This window comes from Myotis nattereri (assembly GCF_964212035.1).
Source record: "Myotis nattereri genome assembly, chromosome: 5".
Lineage (NCBI taxonomy): Eukaryota > Metazoa > Chordata > Mammalia > Chiroptera > Vespertilionidae > Myotis > Myotis nattereri.
The window spans coordinates 7,782,011-7,799,220 of NC_138080.1; the positions used below are offsets into that span (position 1 = coordinate 7,782,011).

The 17,210-nt window shown below is 44.5% G+C and overlaps 1 protein-coding gene and 1 pseudogene across 2 annotated transcripts in view; one reads left to right on the forward strand and one right to left on the reverse strand.

Annotated features, from left to right (window-relative positions):
* The window catches only part of SNAP47 (synaptosome associated protein 47), a 93,294-nt gene that overhangs the window by 74,857 nt on the left and 1,227 nt on the right, over nucleotides 1-17,210 (reverse strand). The gene's annotated exons all lie outside the window — the stretch shown is intronic.
* LOC308519327 (beta-1,3-galactosyl-O-glycosyl-glycoprotein beta-1,6-N-acetylglucosaminyltransferase 3-like) lies at nucleotides 8,771-10,533 on the forward strand (annotated as a pseudogene). The gene is made up of 2 exons: nucleotides 8,771-10,024; nucleotides 10,506-10,533. The product of its transcript is annotated as a beta-1,3-galactosyl-O-glycosyl-glycoprotein beta-1,6-N-acetylglucosaminyltransferase 3-like (transcript).

Sequence of the window (17,210 nt, forward strand, 5' to 3'; positions counted from 1 at the left end):
ACTCAGACCAGAGTCCACAGCTGGATGTAACTGAAGGAAGAAAACTGCTGGGAACCACTACACCAAGAGGTGTAATGACCCCTATCACTACACATTCTTTACAAGTTTCTAAGCTAACAAAGAGTCTCCATTTGAAATTTTTATAAACTTAACTTCATAGAGAAAAATATTAAACTGATATGAACAGATACTACACTTGATCTTAGCCAAAAAGCGATCACAGAGAAAATAATCTGACAAACTTCTCCACTCTTGTAACTCCAACTAGTTTTTATAGAGTTCGATACAATTATGGAGTGATATGTGTATATTTATAGTTTTACTAGAGGCCTGGTGCATGAAATTCGTGAATGGGTGCAGTCCCTAGGCATGGCCAGCAATTGAAGCGCAAGTGTCTGGCATGGAAAGGCAGGTCCCAGCTGACCTCTGGGCCCTGAGTAGCACCTGGGCCCCCGGGCCCCCACACACCCCGCTCCGCCTGAATCATCAGGCCCCCGACCATCGCTGCTGGTCATCGTCGACAGGGCAATTGGCGGGGCGATCAGGCCCCACTAGCACCCACCTTGGCCTGGCGCCGCCTGCTCACCTGCTCCACCATCTAACCGTGGTTCTGCTCTCATCGGGGCCCATTGGGGCCGGCAGTGCCTCCACTGCTACCTGCTGTGAGCGCCAAGTTGCCAACGCCCGCCATGTTTCACGCCGCTCCCTATTTGTCAATGTACTTCATAGGGAGCGGTCGAACTCCTGGTCAAGGTGGCAATTTGCATATTAGGCTTTTATTATATAGGATAATTTTATCTATAATTAGCATTTATCAATGCAGTTTGAAAAGTCATGATGGATTTGAAACAACCCTAATAGAGCATTTAGCCTAACCCTGTCATACGGATGAAGAATACAAGGCCATGAAAGGATGAGGATCCTGTACAAGCATGTCAAACTTGCAGCCCATGGGCCACAATGAATATTTTTGCAGCCCAGTCCATATAACGGTATGTAAGAAACATTTTAATAAAAATTTCGTGCCGGAACCGGTTTGGCTCAGTGGATAGAGCATCGGCCTGTGGACTGAAAGGTCCCAGGTTCGATTCCGGTCAGGGGCATGTGCCTGGGTTGCGGGCACATCCCCAGTAGGAGATGTGCAGGAGGCAGCTGATTGATGTTTCTCTCTCATCGATGTTTCTAACTCTCTATAGCTCTCCCTTCCTCTCTGTAAAAAAATCAATAAAAAATATATTTAAAAAAAAAAAATTTCGTAACTTGACAGAGAAACCAAGATGGCGGCATAGGTAAACACCAGAGTTTGCTGCCTCGAACAACCACTTCAAAAATACAACTAAAAGACGGAACGGACATCATCCAGAACCACAGGAAGGCTGGCTGAGTGGAAATTCCACAACTAGAAGGAAAGAGAAAAGCATACCGAGACTCAGAGGAGGCGCAGTACGGAAGTAAAATACTAAGGTGTGGAGGTGCATGCGGAGCGGGCTGGTGGCTGAGGGCGTGGTTGTCGTTTTCAATCGGGAGGGAGTCTCAGGCTCTGAGCTCCAGTTCTGGGCGAGTCTCTAGGGACCCAGACTCATACGGGAGAAGCGGGACTGTCTGGCATCGGTCGGAACTCAAGAACAGCTTTCTCTCGGAGGGGCTTGCAGTGATTACCAGGACATTGAGAAGCAGAGCCTCTGGGAGCAGCCATAACTGCTAGCCCCGCCCTGTTGATCCCATGGGATCCGCCCAGCCCAAGCCCTGCAGGGAGGCTTTTGCTGGATAGCCTCAGGCAGAGGATAGATTAGCACCTCCTTAGAGATCCAGGAGCCAGGAAACCCAGTGGTCAGAGTGGGACCATCCAGTTTGCAGCTCCGTGGAACCATAAAGGACACACTCAGGGGGCAGACTCAGTGAGCACCAAAGCCCCATTGAAGCAAGTATTGCCCCAGAGGGGTGTCTCCAGCACAGAAGTTCACCCACTGCAGACACAGCTGATTCTCACAGCCAATTGGCCTGGAGGTCAATTCCTCCCAGTGATAACTATAACAGTCAAGGCTTAACTACAACAAGACTGTTCACAAAGACCACAAGGGGGTGCACCAAGAGTGTCCTCCTCAGGTAATTGGGGAGGCTGAACCACTGGGCCCTAGAGGACACTCAGCACAGAAAACCAGTTTATCAACACAGGGAAGCATAAAAAATGTGGAGACAAAGAAAAAAGACACAAATGACAGAAATGGAGGAAAGCAAACTACTGGATATAGAGCTCAAAACTACACTTTTAAGGTTTTTCAAGAATTTTCTAGAAACTGCCGATAAACTTAATGAGATCTACAAGAAATCTAATGAGACCCTCGAGGTTGTGATAAAGGACCAACTAGAAATTAAGCATACACTGACTGAAATAAGGAATATTATACAGACTCCCAACAGCAGGCTAGAGGAGCGCAAGAATCAATTCAACGATTTGAAATACAAAGAAGCAAAAAACACCCAACCAGAAAAGCAAAATGAAAAAGGAATCCAAAAATACGAAGATAGTGTAAGGAGCCTCTGGGAAAGCTTCAAGCGTACCAACATCAGAATTATAGGGGTGCCAGAAGATGAGAGAGAGCAAGATATTGAAAACCTATTTGAAGATATACAGAAAACTTCCCCTACCTGGTGAAAGAAATAGACTTCCAAGTCCAGGAAGTGCAGAGAACCCCAAACAAAAGGAATCCAAAGAGGACCACACCAAGACACATCATAATTAAAATGCCAAGGGCAAAAGACAAAGAGAGAATCTTAAAAGCAGCAAAAGAAAGAAACTCAGTTACCTACAAGGGAGTACCCATACGACTGTCAGCTGACTTCTCAACAGACACTTTGCAGGCCAGAAGAGAGTGGCAAGAAATATTCAAAGTGATGAATAGCAAGAACCTGCAACCAAGATTACTTTATCCAGCAAAGCTATCATTCAGAATAGGAGGTCAGATAAAGAGCTTCACAGATATGAAAAAGCTAAAGGAGTTCATCACCACCAAACCAGTATTATATGAAATGCTAAAAGGTATCCTTTAAGAAGAGGAAGAAGAAGAGAAAGGTAAAGATACAAATTATGAACAACAAACACACATCTATCAACAAGTGAATCTGAAAATCAAGTGAATAATCTGATGAACAGAATGAACTGGTGATTATAATAGAATCAGGGGCATAGAAAGGGAGTGGACTGGCTATTCTTGGGAGGGAAAGGGGTGAGGGGGATGCAAGAAGAGACTGGACAAAAATCGTGCACCTATGGATGAGGACAGTGGATGGGGAGTGAGGGAGGAGGGTGGGGTGGGAACTGGGTGGAGGGGAGTTATGGGGGGAAAAGAGGAACAAATGTAATAATCTGAACAATAAAGATTTAATTAATAAAAAAATAAAAAAAATTCCTAACTTAATTTTTACAATATCCTGTTATACGTAATTAATAACAAATTACAACATTCGCTAATGACTGATTACTACAAGGGTCCTCAAACTTTTTAAACAGGGGGCCAGTTCACTGTCCCTCAGACCGTTGGAGGGCTGGACTATAGTTTTAAAAAGAACTATGAACAAATTCTTATGCACACTGCACATATCTTATTTTGAAGTAAAAACAAAATGGGAACAAATACAGTATTTGTATTTGCATGTGGCCCGCAGGCCGTAGTTTGAGGACTCCTGGATTACTATAATCATGTTGCATTCATTTCCCTTACATCATGCCTGCGCACCATTTCTCTCCACTAATACTAGCAGCGAATATTTTAGCAGCCCACTGCCATGACATTAGTCTTGGACTGACCTGTTTGGTGTGCGCAACAGGAAATATTTCGCTTTCAGAAAACAAGAAAAATGTGTTTATTTGCATTACGCTTATTAATTTCTGCAGTTATTCAGTGTCTGGTAAGTTAATGTTAAAAAAATTAATTTTTATTAAAACGTTCTATTATTTTATGTTAACGGTTACTCATTTATTTCAGCCCTTTGTATTCAGCATGTCTATATCAAAATAAACCTACGTTTCTATGAAAATTGAAGCTTTTGTTTTTTTGCAGCCCACATAAACTTAAACCTTGTTTATTTGGCCTGTGTTAGCCTTTGAGTTTTACCTGCTTGCTGTACAAGGTCAAACCACAAGGAAATGACATTGACGTGGCTAGAGCTAGACCTTCTAAGGCTCTTCCAAGTAGAGGTCCACCGGCAATACTGCATATCTTCCACTTCTCTCTGTCTCTCACATACACACTCTTCAATGATAATACAATTTCACTTATAAAAATGAAAACAAATCACTAATATTATCTCTTAAAATGCTGACAAGTGTGGCTTTCTCGGTCTGGCTAGGGGCCAAAGGGATTCTCTGCATCTGGTCAACAAGTTTTAGCCACCATACCACACTGGGCTGCAAGGAAAAGAGAAACAACACTGACATAAGTCCCAGGCTCCTGGAGCTTAGAACCCAGTGGAAATCTATGGATTTCCTCACTGAGCTACATTCTAAAGACCCAGACTCTTCAGTGTAATTGTACAGACACCACATCAAGCAACACAAGGCCTGACAACAAAAAAGGTAGAACCTACACCTAAAGAACTTGTGTGGAATTGATTTTCCTAATTATAAAGAAACAGTGATTTGAGAAAAGGCAACATATCATCAAATACAAAGGCAGTTAACACAAATGAAACCCCCAAGTTCATAGGGCTGCAGACATGATCAGGACCATGGCAACAGTCTAATGGGTCTCCTGCCTTTGGCATTTGACAGCCCAAAGCATCCTGCACTGCCACCGCAATCTCTCTAGAATAGGAGACCCTGGTGCACCCAGCCCTTATCTCTCCCGCCCTTCCCTCCCCATGAGGCTGTGTAGACCTGGCACACTCACTATACCTGTATGAGGCAGAACGACCACTTATTTGACTGTAAGCTCCCAGAGGACAGGTATTTTGTTCATAATCCTAACTCAGAGAACACTTTGTGACCAAATGAATGGAACAGAAACTCATGGTTTATACTGTTGTCCAGTGAGGACCCTCAGCCTGGCTGAGGTCAATGTTGCAGGCTGGCTTCATCCTGCTGTTTGGAATCCTACTCATGGTAGCCTTGATACTGTTATACAAACTGCACAGATCTGGTCCCAGTCAAATTAACCAGAGTGGCTGATGGAGTGAAATGGGAATATTCATCAAGGCTACGATGATACAGAAACAAGAGGTGGACATTATTGAGAGGCAATTCTCCATGGTATTTCTCCACATCTGGTGTCAGGGTCTATCCCAGACTATCTTTCTCACAGCTGTAGATGGTGTTTCTCTTCTGGTTGACCTGGGTAACAGCATACTGTCCTCTTGGAGATAAGGGTTAGGAAGGCTTGCTAGCAGACCTCTTATAAATCTGGAGGGTTCCTTGCTGTAACACAAACCCACACTATGTGCAGCATGTACTAGGGTCCTGAAAACCTGGGGCACAGGGTAACAGATGCACATAAAGCCTGCTGTACCATGCATAACAGGCCCTTTCTCTCTGACCAGAGTCCCTGTCTGCTGCCACATCTAGAAAACTGTGGCAGGTTCACTGCTAGCCTGCCAGTCACCCTTCCTTCACAGATACTGACAGTGATGTACACCACAAAGATCATTCTACTCAGGGTATAAGTTCTTCACACCAGAATCCTATCCTATATAATAAAAGCCTAATATGCTAAGTGTCCAGTCGACCAGTTGGCCATTCAACCAATCAAAGTGTAATATGCTAATGATATGCTAAGGCCACTCAAACGCTCCGTATGACGAGCACTGACCACCAGGGTACAGACAGTTGACTGGTCGACCAGTAGCTACGATGTGCACTGACCACCAGGGGCAGAGTGTCAACCAGTCGCTATGATGTGCACTGACCACCAGGGGGCAGATGCTCCGACACATAGATTAGCTTGCTGCTGGGGTCCGGCCGATCGGGACTGAGCGAGATGGGTCGCACACGCCCTGGAGCCCTTCTGCGGTTCCTCCCTGGCTGGCCAACCTCCTGCCTTTCTCCCTGGCCCAGATTGTGCACCAGAGGGGTCCCTCGGCCTGGCCTGCACCCTCTCGCAATTCGGGACCCCTTGTAGGATGTCGGAGAGCTGTTTTTGGCCCGATCCTGTGGGCCAGGTTTAGGGACCCCACTGGTGCACAAATTCATGCACTGGCCTCTAGTCTCAAATAAAACTAAATATTTAGGAAGCAAACTCCAGAAACCCACTCAATTCATAACACCCTAGGATGTTTCTATTGGACTTAAAGGAATACTAAAACTTTCCCCAAATTTTGATTCACTTTAAAAATAAGCGTACTGACGGCCGGCATGGCTCAGTGGCTGAGCGTCAACCTATGAATGAACCAGGAGGTCACAGTTCTATTCCTGCTCAGGGCTTGGGCTGCGGGCTCAATTCCCAGTGTGGGGCTTGCAAGAGGCAGCCAACTGATGATTCTCTCTCAGTATTGATGTTTTTATCTCTGTCTCCTTCTCTCTTCCTCTCTGAAATAAAAATTTAAAAATAAATAAATAAATAAAGCATACGAAAAGTTCAGAAACAAGAAGTCAGAATGCTGCTTACAATTGGGTAGATGGGAGGGAGCCTATATATAGGTGCCTCTGTGGCTGGTGATATTCTACTTCTTGTCCTGGGTGTGCTCATTTTGTAATAATTCAAAATTGTGCATTTTCTTTTCTTGTGATTTATTCATTATTTTGCATTAATACTTCAATAAAAGGTTTATTGAATGTTTAGCAATATAAACTGTATTAAAAAGTACTAATAAACGTACATATGAAAGGTATACCAGAACTGAATTTCAACTGGATGCTACAATTTCACAAACATCTGAAATCACTATCCTAGGCAGAAGCACAATTAGAAGACACACCACCACATGGCTGTCACACTAGTAACAGCAGATGTGCCATCATATTTGCATGTGACTCCTTGTCAGTTACTTACTTCTCTGCCTCCATTTCCTGATCTGTAAGTGGAGATAGAATTGTCCCTATCCCACACCACAGTGGTAAACTTTAATTGATTTGATATATCAAAGACACTTAGAAGAGCACCTGGCTCCTATACGCTACATGTGACATTATGATCGTATTTAATCATACAAAATATCTAGAACTAACTCTGCTCATCGTTTAGAAGTGGGAAAAGTCTATAGCTTCCTCTGGACTCTTTTTTTTTATTTCTTATATGACTGCTAGAATGTCTCATCCAAAATCTGCCATTTGGCCTAACTGGTTTTTACTATCTGATCAGAGTTGGCTACAGACAGCACCTAGCCACAAAAACAGACACACACAAACATGATGATGAAGAAAGAAAAGATGGAAAAATGTGCCCAGTGAACACAAAGTTAAGGTGCCAGGTTAAATTAAAGCAAGACAACTCGATCCCACCACAGAACAAATAAATTTAACTTCTATGTTAATCCAACTCAAGTACTTCACTAGTGCATCCTGGAACTTCTCTTCATCACCACAGGAAGGGCAGGCCTACTCATCTCAGATGCACACATGCCAACCAGCTCCTGGTACTCATCGGTACAGATCATCAGCTGGGCTAATCACTAATACCTGAAATTAAGACAAGCCTAAAGAAGATCTGCCATATTAAGTGTGAGAACTCTGTCATCATTGCAAAATAAAACATGGTACTCAGAAGTACTATCTATATAGATATCAGGGCTGGCGGGATCACAGAAACCATCTGCCCAACTCACATTTCATAGATGAATGTGCATAGCATGTCATGGCAGAAGCTCTGAAGTCCACTGAGAGGCTGGTCAATACTCACTCAAGAGTACTAACATCAAGTGTTTTGCACAAGTGTCAATTCTGAGAAAGAATCAGCCTTAGGATCTGGATATTTAAGGAGATACAGTACAGTTCAGACACCAGAGTAATACAGGTAAGGAGACATAACACTTACAAATAAGAAACAGTAAGACTTCACATACTTGGACTAAAGAACAAAGATAATATGTGGTAATCCTAGAACAGGCTGCTGTGGATTAAGACGATAGGGAAGGCAAGCCTTCTACTTGAAGAATGTGGTACAACTGGAGCAGAAAGCAGCAGGTCCAGTGCACCTTTTCGCATTGATAAGCATCACCACCCAGGCCACAGAGAAGGACCTGAGGCTGGCAGGGTCAGAAATTTGCCCAAAGAGACAAACCCAAGAATCTGTCTTCTTAGCCAGGATGACAATTAATGCCAGACCAAGGAAAATCACAACACTAAAAATGCAGGCAATGGAAAAAGGCTGGTGATTTATCCATCGTGACAACGTAATGAAGTTTCTATAAACGCCCAAGAGGATGGGGCTACAAGAGCTTCCGGGTTCATGAACTTCTGGAGATGCGTGGAGAGTGGCGCACCTGGATCAGGCATGGAAACTTTGGGCCCCTTCCCACATACCTTTCCCTGTGCATCTCTTCCATCTAGCTGTTCTGAATTATATCCTTTTTACAGCAAACCAGTGACCCAAAATTAAGGAGCCCGAGACAGTTTCTTGGACGCCCTGTGAATATCAGAAAGTATATTTTGGAGGGTTAAAAGAAGACCAAGGGATATGGTTTTCACATCTGCTTCCATGGAACCCAACCAATCTTCACTGGGAAACAGAAACAAACCATGGCAAGAGATCTACCCTAAATAGGAAAGAAGCTATTAAAGGATTCCAATCTCCTCTTCCTTCCCTGTGCCCAAACTCTACTGATCTCCCATACCATAAAGATGATTTGGTGGAGGAAGAAACTCTGTCGGCAGCCTAACCTGTGGGCCCTGGGCTCTATTTGCTGTTGGCCATTGTTGCTCTGAGATTCTCTCTCAGATTGAAATGTGACTTTGATTCCCTGGATCTGGAGTCCACAGACTTTCGAAGCAAAGCACTATAGAGACATCTTGTACAAGTCCCTGCAGTTGACAGCAAGGAGATCCATCAACTCTTCTAGAATCATCCAAGAGGACAAGGAAGCAATGATTGAGGCTCTTCTGGACAGGCTGGAAGTTAAGAAGTGGGAGCCTTTTATAGACACTGACTGCATCAACATGGCCAGAGACGGTGAGTACTTTAAAGCCAAAAGGAAGTTCATACTGTACCCACTCAGCAAAGAAGAGTGAAACTTCCCTACTGCACACTCTATGGTGGTCCACAAGAAGACTGAAAACTTTGAAAGGCTGCTGAGAGCTGTGTATACTCCTCAGAACATATATTGTGTTCACGTGGATGAGAAGTCCCCAGAAACTTTCGAAGAGGCATTCAGGGCAATTATTTCATGCTTCCCAAATGTCTTCATGGCCAGTAAGTTGGTTCGGGTGGTTTATGCCTCCTGCTCCAGGGTACAGGCAGACCTGAACTGTATGGAAGACTTGCTCCAGAGCTCAATGCTATGGAAATACTTCCTGAATACATGCGGAACAGACTTTCCTATAAAGACCAATGCCGATATGGTCCTGGCCCTCAAGACGTTGAATGGGAAGAACAGTATGGAGTCCGAGATACCTACTGAGTACAAAATATCACTATGAGGTAACAGACACAATATACATAACTAACAAGATGAAGGACCCTCCACCTAATAATTTACCTATTTCATGGGGAATGCCTACATTGTGGCTTCTTGAGGCTTTGTCCAGCAGGTCTTCAAGAACCCCAAAGCCCGGCAACTGATTGAGTGGGCAAGATACCTATAGCCCTGATGAACACCTCTGGGCCATGCTTCAGCGTGCCCCATGGATGCCTGGCTCTGTTCCCTACCACCCCAAGTTTCACATGTCAGACACAGCTGCCACTGTCAGGCTGGTAAAGTGTCAGGGCCATAAAAGAGACATCAGCATGGGGGCACCTTATGCACCTTGCTCTGGAACCCACCAGCAGTCTATCTGTATTTATGGCGTTGGGGACTTTCACTGGATTCTTCAGAACCATCACCTGTTGACCAACAAGTTTAACCTAAAGGATAATAATGTTCTTCAGTGCTTAGAACAGTGGTTCTCAACCTTCTGGCCCTTTAAATATAGTTCCTCATGTTGTGACCCAACCATAAAATTATTTTCATTGCTACTTCATAACTGTAATGTTGCTACTGTTATGAATCGTAATGTAAATATCTGATATGCAGGACAGTCTTAGGCGACCCCTGTGAAAGAGTCATTCGACTGCCAAAGGGGTCGCAACCCACAGGCTGAGAACCTCTGGCTTAGAAGAATACTTACGGGATAAGGCCATCTACAGACTGAACTCAGATACACTGAGAGAACTGCTACCTCAGATTGAAATGCAGGGCAAGAACATGTGCAAACATGCCCAGAATGTTCTGGGACAGTGTGAGTGGGAGACCAGGTCTCTGGAATCCATGGCATCCCGCAGGGTTAGGGGGCTGCTACTGGAGTGTGGGTAAGTAGATCTGTTGCTTTGCAAATTGCTATCCCGGATGAACACTGACTTAGCTCTCCCCATTCCCAGTAGCCTCTCCACTGATTTTCTCATAGAGTGAGCTAGCTATTTGGGAGAGCCTGGGAGGGAAGTGTGACAGGGGACCCTGGACTTTAGTTGAATGCTTGGTGTACAGCTTTTCCATTCTGTGGAGATGCCATTCCTAATAATTCTAGGCCTGGTAGTGGGGAGGGGAGTTTAATGAAAAGAGGGCCTTCTCCTGTACTATTAACTTAAAAATATATAGCTCCTAATTCAAACTTCTCCCTCCGCTTTCTGTTTGGGAAGCCAGAAATAAGACAAAAGTGTGATACTTTTTTTCATGACTATTGATGGCATTTAAAATCCCTCGTGGCTAGCCAGAGACTCCCCATTATTCCAAAATGATCATGGCAGGCTGTATAAATAGCAATTTCAAAAAAATATAGAGGTACAGAGCTGATGCTTTCATTGTTGAAAGCCCCCCTCATGTTGTTTACATTGCCAGATTCGTGACTCTTCTGTATGGGAAAAGGCAGGGTGATTTAACCAATCTGACCACTGTATCTTTATGGTGAAATTACAACCCTAATTTAGTTGGCTTCACAGCCAAAGCTTAACGTTCTATAACAAAGATAATAGCTAGTTTAGCTAAGATTACCATATAATTTTTTGTCCAAAGTGGAACACTTTTACAGGAGGGCGGGCGGCTATACTATTAAAATTATGTGGGGAAACAAGAATAAACTACGACTGTTTAGCTAAACCAGAAAATCAGGTTATTTCACATTTACTAGTAGGCCTTTTGAGTGAAAACTCTTTTAAGTATGTGCATGGAAGAGTCACTATTTGTGGTTCTCTGGCTTATACATTTCCTCGTGGGGAGACAATTATGTGTGTGTGTGTGTGTTTGCCACCACTCCCCCAAAATGTTACGCAGTGAAACGACGATCTCTGAAGCTCCAGAAATAATTGTCAGAGTATTATGACAACTGGCTATTGGCTATTAGAAATACTCTTCTGTGATGGAAAGGGGATACTACATAAAAAGAAGTATATCTTGTATATTGTACAGTTGATCTTCTGCATACAATATGCTTTGGAAAAGTGATTTAAACACAAATTAATTTGTGTAATTTGAAAAAAAAATGCAGGCCATGACAGGGAGAACCAAGATGGTGGCATAGGTAAATGCCTGTACTCTCCGCCTCCCACAATCACATCAAAATTACAACTAAAATACAGAACCATCATTCAGAACCACCTGAAAGCTGGATGAATGTAAGTTCTACAACTAGAGAAGTAAAGAAGAAAGCACATCAAGACCGAAAGAGGAGCAGAGACGCAGAACAGGCTGGTCTGACACCAACATGTGCTGTTTTTTTAATCTGGAGGGAGATCATCTCTGCAAAGGCCACAGGTGAGAAGCAGGGGATCCCAGCTGCACACCGGAACCCAAGGTTCCAGAGCTGGGAAGAGAAGTCCCAGTAACTTCAGGCTGAGTGATACGGAGGCTGCTGGAGAACCAGGTGTTCTTTTAAGAGGCTGACACACAAACTTACTTAGACTTGATCTCTCTGAGCTCCAGCGCTGGGAGGCTTTGGGAGACCCAAAAAAATAAGGGGAGTAACTGTATTGTCTGGCATCAGGGCAGGAATTCAGGGGTGGCTTTCTTCCAGATGGGGGTGCTTCCAGGGGTCATTGTTCCTGTGCTGGGTCCTCCCCCATTGCAGAGATGGCTGGCAGCCATATCTGAGTTTCCATCAGCATGACTCACACTGTTTGCTGAACCCTGATGATTCCCTGAGACCCCACCCTAACCAATTTGCAGCCCCACCCAAACTGTTTTTCCATATGAATGGTCTGTCTGGCTCAGGCTTCAGACTTTGCTAAAATCTCTCAAACAAACTGCAACTGGCATCAGTGTGCCCCAATAAAAGGCCCAAGACCCAGCACTAGCGCAAGTCTGCCTTGCTTCACAGCTAGGCCTCACCTGGGCATCAGAAGTGCCCAATACAAATAGTAGCAGTCTGTGGATCTCTCTGTAGCTCCTGCTGGGTAGCCCCAGGCAGTGGCTGACTTTGCACATCTCTGGAGGACCTAGAGCCAGTGGACAGCTTCAGACCATAACAGATTACAACTCTACACATCCACAAGCAATAAAGGGGCTGACTCAGTGAGCACCAAAGCCCCACTGAAGCAAGTCTTGCTCCACTGGGGTGTCTCCTGTGCAGCAGCTCTCCCACTGTGGTTGCAGCTGGTCCTCACAGCCAACTGGCCTGGAGGTCAACTCCTCCCAGTGACATCAACAGCAATCAAAACTATGCACACAGCCCACATAGGGGTACACCTAGAGTGCCCAGCTCAGGTGACTGGGAAGGCTGAGTCACTGGGCCCTACAGGACACCTAATACCCAAAGCCGCTCTAAGCCTAAGAATTCTAAGAGACATTGCAGCTCTGCCAAATACATAGAAACAAACACAGGGGAACAGCCAAAATTCGGAGACAAAGAAACATGTTCCAAATGAAAGAATTGGAAGCATACAAACTAATGGATACAGAGTTCCAAACAATGGTTATAAGGTTACTCAAGGATCTTAATGAAAGCTTTAAGGGACTCAAAGAAAGCTTCCAGGGACTTAGTGAGACTTTCAAGGATCTTAGTGAGAATGTCAAAGACATGAAAAAGGACCAGTCAGAAATTAAGCATACACTAACTCAGTGGTCAGCAAACTGGCCCCTTGAGTGTGGCTCTTCCACAAAATACCAAGTGCGGGCACGCACGTACAATGCGATTGAAACTCCGTGGCCCATGCCACGGGGCCAAAGAGCCGCATGTGGCTCGCGAGCCGCAGTTTGCCGACCAATGCACTAACTGAAATAAAGAATAATTTACAGGGATTCAACAACAGAGGAAAGGATTCTGAGAATCAAATCAATGATTTGGAATATGAGGAAGCAAAAAACACTTAATCAGAAGAACAAAAAGAAAAATGAATTAAAAAAATATGAAGAGAGTGTAAGGAACCTCTGGGACAACTTCAAACATACCAAAATTTGCATTATGGGGGTTCCAGAAAGAGAAGAGAAAGAGTAAGATACTGAAAACCTACTTGAAGAAAGAATGACAGAAAACTTCCCCTACCTAGTGAAAGAAATAGACTTATAAGTCCAGGAAGTGCAGACAGTCCCAAATAGGAGGAACCCAGAGAGGCCCACACAAAGACACATCAGATTAAAATGCCAAGGGTTAAAGACAAAGAGAGTATCTTTAAAGCAGCAAAAGAAAAACAGTCCATTACCTACAAGGGAGCATCCATACAGCTATCAACTGATTTCTCAACAGAAACTTTGCAGGCCAAAAGGGAGTGGCAAGAAATATTCAAGGTAATGAATAGTAAAGACCTACAACCAAGATTACTTTACCCAGCAAAGCTATCATTGAGAATTGAAGGTCAGATAAAGAGCTTCACATACAAGAAAAAGCTAAAGGAGTTCATCACCATCAAACCAGTATTACATGAAATGTTGAAGGGTATTTTTTTTTTAAATATATTTTATTGATTTTTTTACAGAGAGGAAGGGAGGGAGATAGAGAGTTAGAAACATCGATGAGAGAGAAACATCGATCAGCTGCCTCCTGCACATCTCCTACTGGGGATGTGCCCGCAACCCAGGTACATGCCCTTGACTGGAATCGAACCTGGGACCTTTCAGTCCGCAGGCTGACGCTCTATCCACTGAGCCAAACCGGTTTCGGCGAAGGGTATTTTTGAAGAAGAGGAGGAGGAGGAGGAGGAGGAAGAAAATAAAAAATATGAACTATAAAATGGCAATAAATACATATCTATCAACAATTAAATCTGAAAATCAAAATAAACCAACAAGAAATCTAATGAACAAAATAAACTGGTGAATAAAATAGAATCATAGGCATGAAAATATGGAACAGACTGACAAATCTCAGAGGGAAGGGGGTAGGGGGCAGGAAGAGATTAACCGAAGATCTTACCTATGGACACAGACAAAAGGGTGGTAAAGGCCTGGGGCAGGGCGGGATAGGAACGGGAGGGGAGGGGGGGGTGGCGCGGGGGGGGGGGGGGGGAATGGGGAAGAAAAATGGGAACATCTGTAATACTCTCAACAGTAAAGATTTAAAAAGAAAAAAATGGGTGAAAAGATAAAATAAAAATGCAGGCAACAACAGCCTCACACTCTCATCCCACGAGACTCTGAAGGAGCCAGAAAGTCCATGCTCTTATGTCACTGGCAAGTCAGCAAGGAGTTCCTCAGCTGTCTGACTCCTGACCTCTGAAGAGAGGACAGTGTTATCTTCTTGAAGGGCCTGACCTATGAGCTCTCCACACACGCTGGACCTTGCAGAAGCTCATCGTGGGAGCAAGGTCTTGCCTTTCCTCTATGCCAACGGCTCAAGCAGGAGACAGGGAACCTTAAGGCACCTGCATCTTCATCAGCCCTTTCTCCCTAGTGAGAGGGGCACTCATCTGGGTATTCTGAGACAAGCACAGACAAAATGCCGAACATTGCTGCGTGGGACTGACCTCTCACAGGACAGGACGCAGGTGCCACAGGCCCCAGCCAGTTATGACCAATATACCTACCATGCACACAACCTGCTAGATTGTGAAAAATGCCAAAGGTTTCTACTTTCAGAATTAGGGGTTGACTATGACATCAGTGTCACCATGGTTTTCAGTGTTTTCATGTCTGACAAATGTTGGGGGCCAAGTATCTCAGGCCTCCATCACAGCAGCATGCTCACAGCCCTGGTCAACCCTGAACCTGCTGCTCCGGAACACTGAATGGCCTTTGCCCCAGTGACATCATCTCTCCCAAAATGGAGCCTCATTATGGAGCCCTCATCAACCACAGCACTCACCACAACTCCTAAGAGCCTATAAATGTGCTCACATGAGGGGCAACTGAGTCTACATACTGGAGAAGCAATCATGAGGAGATTGCCTTGTGCACAGTGCCAGCACATCCAGGCACCCAGAAAGTATCTGCTAAGTCAGTGATGGCGAACCTTTAAGCTCGGCATGTCAGCATTTTGAAAAACCCTAACTTAACTCTGGTGCCGTGTCACATATAGAAATTTTTTGATATTTGCAACCATAGTAAAACAAAGATTTATATTTTTGATATTTATTTTATATATTTAAATGCCATTTAACAAAGAAAAATCAACCAAAAAAATGAGTTTGCGTGTCACCTCTGACACGCGTGTCATAGGTTCGTCAGCACTGTGCTAAGTGAATCCCATGCCATGTGGAAACATCAACTGTCCACTGTGGACTGCTTTCCTCCTTTATGTGCTGATGCAGGTCCAATATATGCTGAGTTCTGGAGTCCTTACTTGGTCCTCACCCGCTGTAATCTAGAACCTACATCTTCTAGTGAAAGACTTACAGACTTGCATGAACCCTGAAAATAGAGCTGAAATGGGAAGGGAAGGTCATGACAAGGCTCCCAAGGATGTTTGGAGCTCATCGGCAGAATGACGCTCTAGGTTACTGGACCACACTTATGATACACGGTACTTAGTATAACATCTCTTTCAGTTCTTGCATCAGAACTGTGCCTACAGTGAAAAAGTATCAAGTAAACACCTATTTTTAGTTAATTTCCAGAGTAACAGAACCAGCAACATTTTACACACCTTCCAATAACTCCTGACCACAAGAAGGCTTAGAGTCAGAACAGTGGGAGCAGTGTCTCCAGGTGCCATGGCCAGCCTTTTCCATTACCTTCATCTCCTGCTCCTCAGAGGCACCCACTTTCAACCTGGGAGGTTCCAAGTGCTATTTGGATGTTTTACTGTAGCAGCATGGTGTATTCACAGGGTGTGCCCCATCTTACTAGCTCCTCAGAGTAAATAGGACTTTATGTAATTCCCACTGCATTTCCTACAAAAGTAAGCACTACAAAGTGCTTACTTTTAAACTCCCTCCTGCTGTTTTCTTGCTGACCCTCTGAGGGGTGTTTCACAGGGAAGTACCCAACCCGAGGGATGTGACTCCCCAGGATGTGACCACAGTATGTCTGAGTGGGGCCCAAGCATGTACATTTCTCACCAGTTCCAGGTGATGCTAAGGCTGCCGTCTAGTGGCCTTTGAGGGACACAGACCTGCTCTCACTGGTTCTGTCAGAGACTTGTGTGTACAGTGGTGTTGACACTGCTCGTGCTAGGTCACCGTGTGGGCTAAGCGAAATACAACACAAATGCCTGGAACAGCCAATGCTCAAAAAAGGGCCTATCTCTTACCCTTGAGGGACAACCTTGGGGAGCATGTGGACCTACTGGCCCAAAGCCTCCCCTTTCTTAGGAAATTTACTCTCAACCACACACCTTCAGGAGCTGGATTCCTCCCAGGCAATACCCAACTGAATTTCATTTCTCCCATGGGGAAAACTGACCCATATTTCCCAAATCTTTATACTAGCATACTTGTGAATACTTTGCCCCGCTGCCCCCCATGATCCACAACTGGGTGAGTGTGCAGGGAGGAAGAGAATACAGAGGAATGAATAAATGAATGAACACATATCTGGAATGATAGCTCTACATCAAAACGGAAAACATGCTCATCTCTGGATGGGATTATGGGTGACTCTTATTCTCCATTTAGCCTTCCCCTTGTGTTCTCACTGTCTGCCCTAAACTAACCAGCCCAATGAAGAATGCCACACCTTAAGCACACAGGCAGATGGGACACAGATCACACACCTTCCACTGC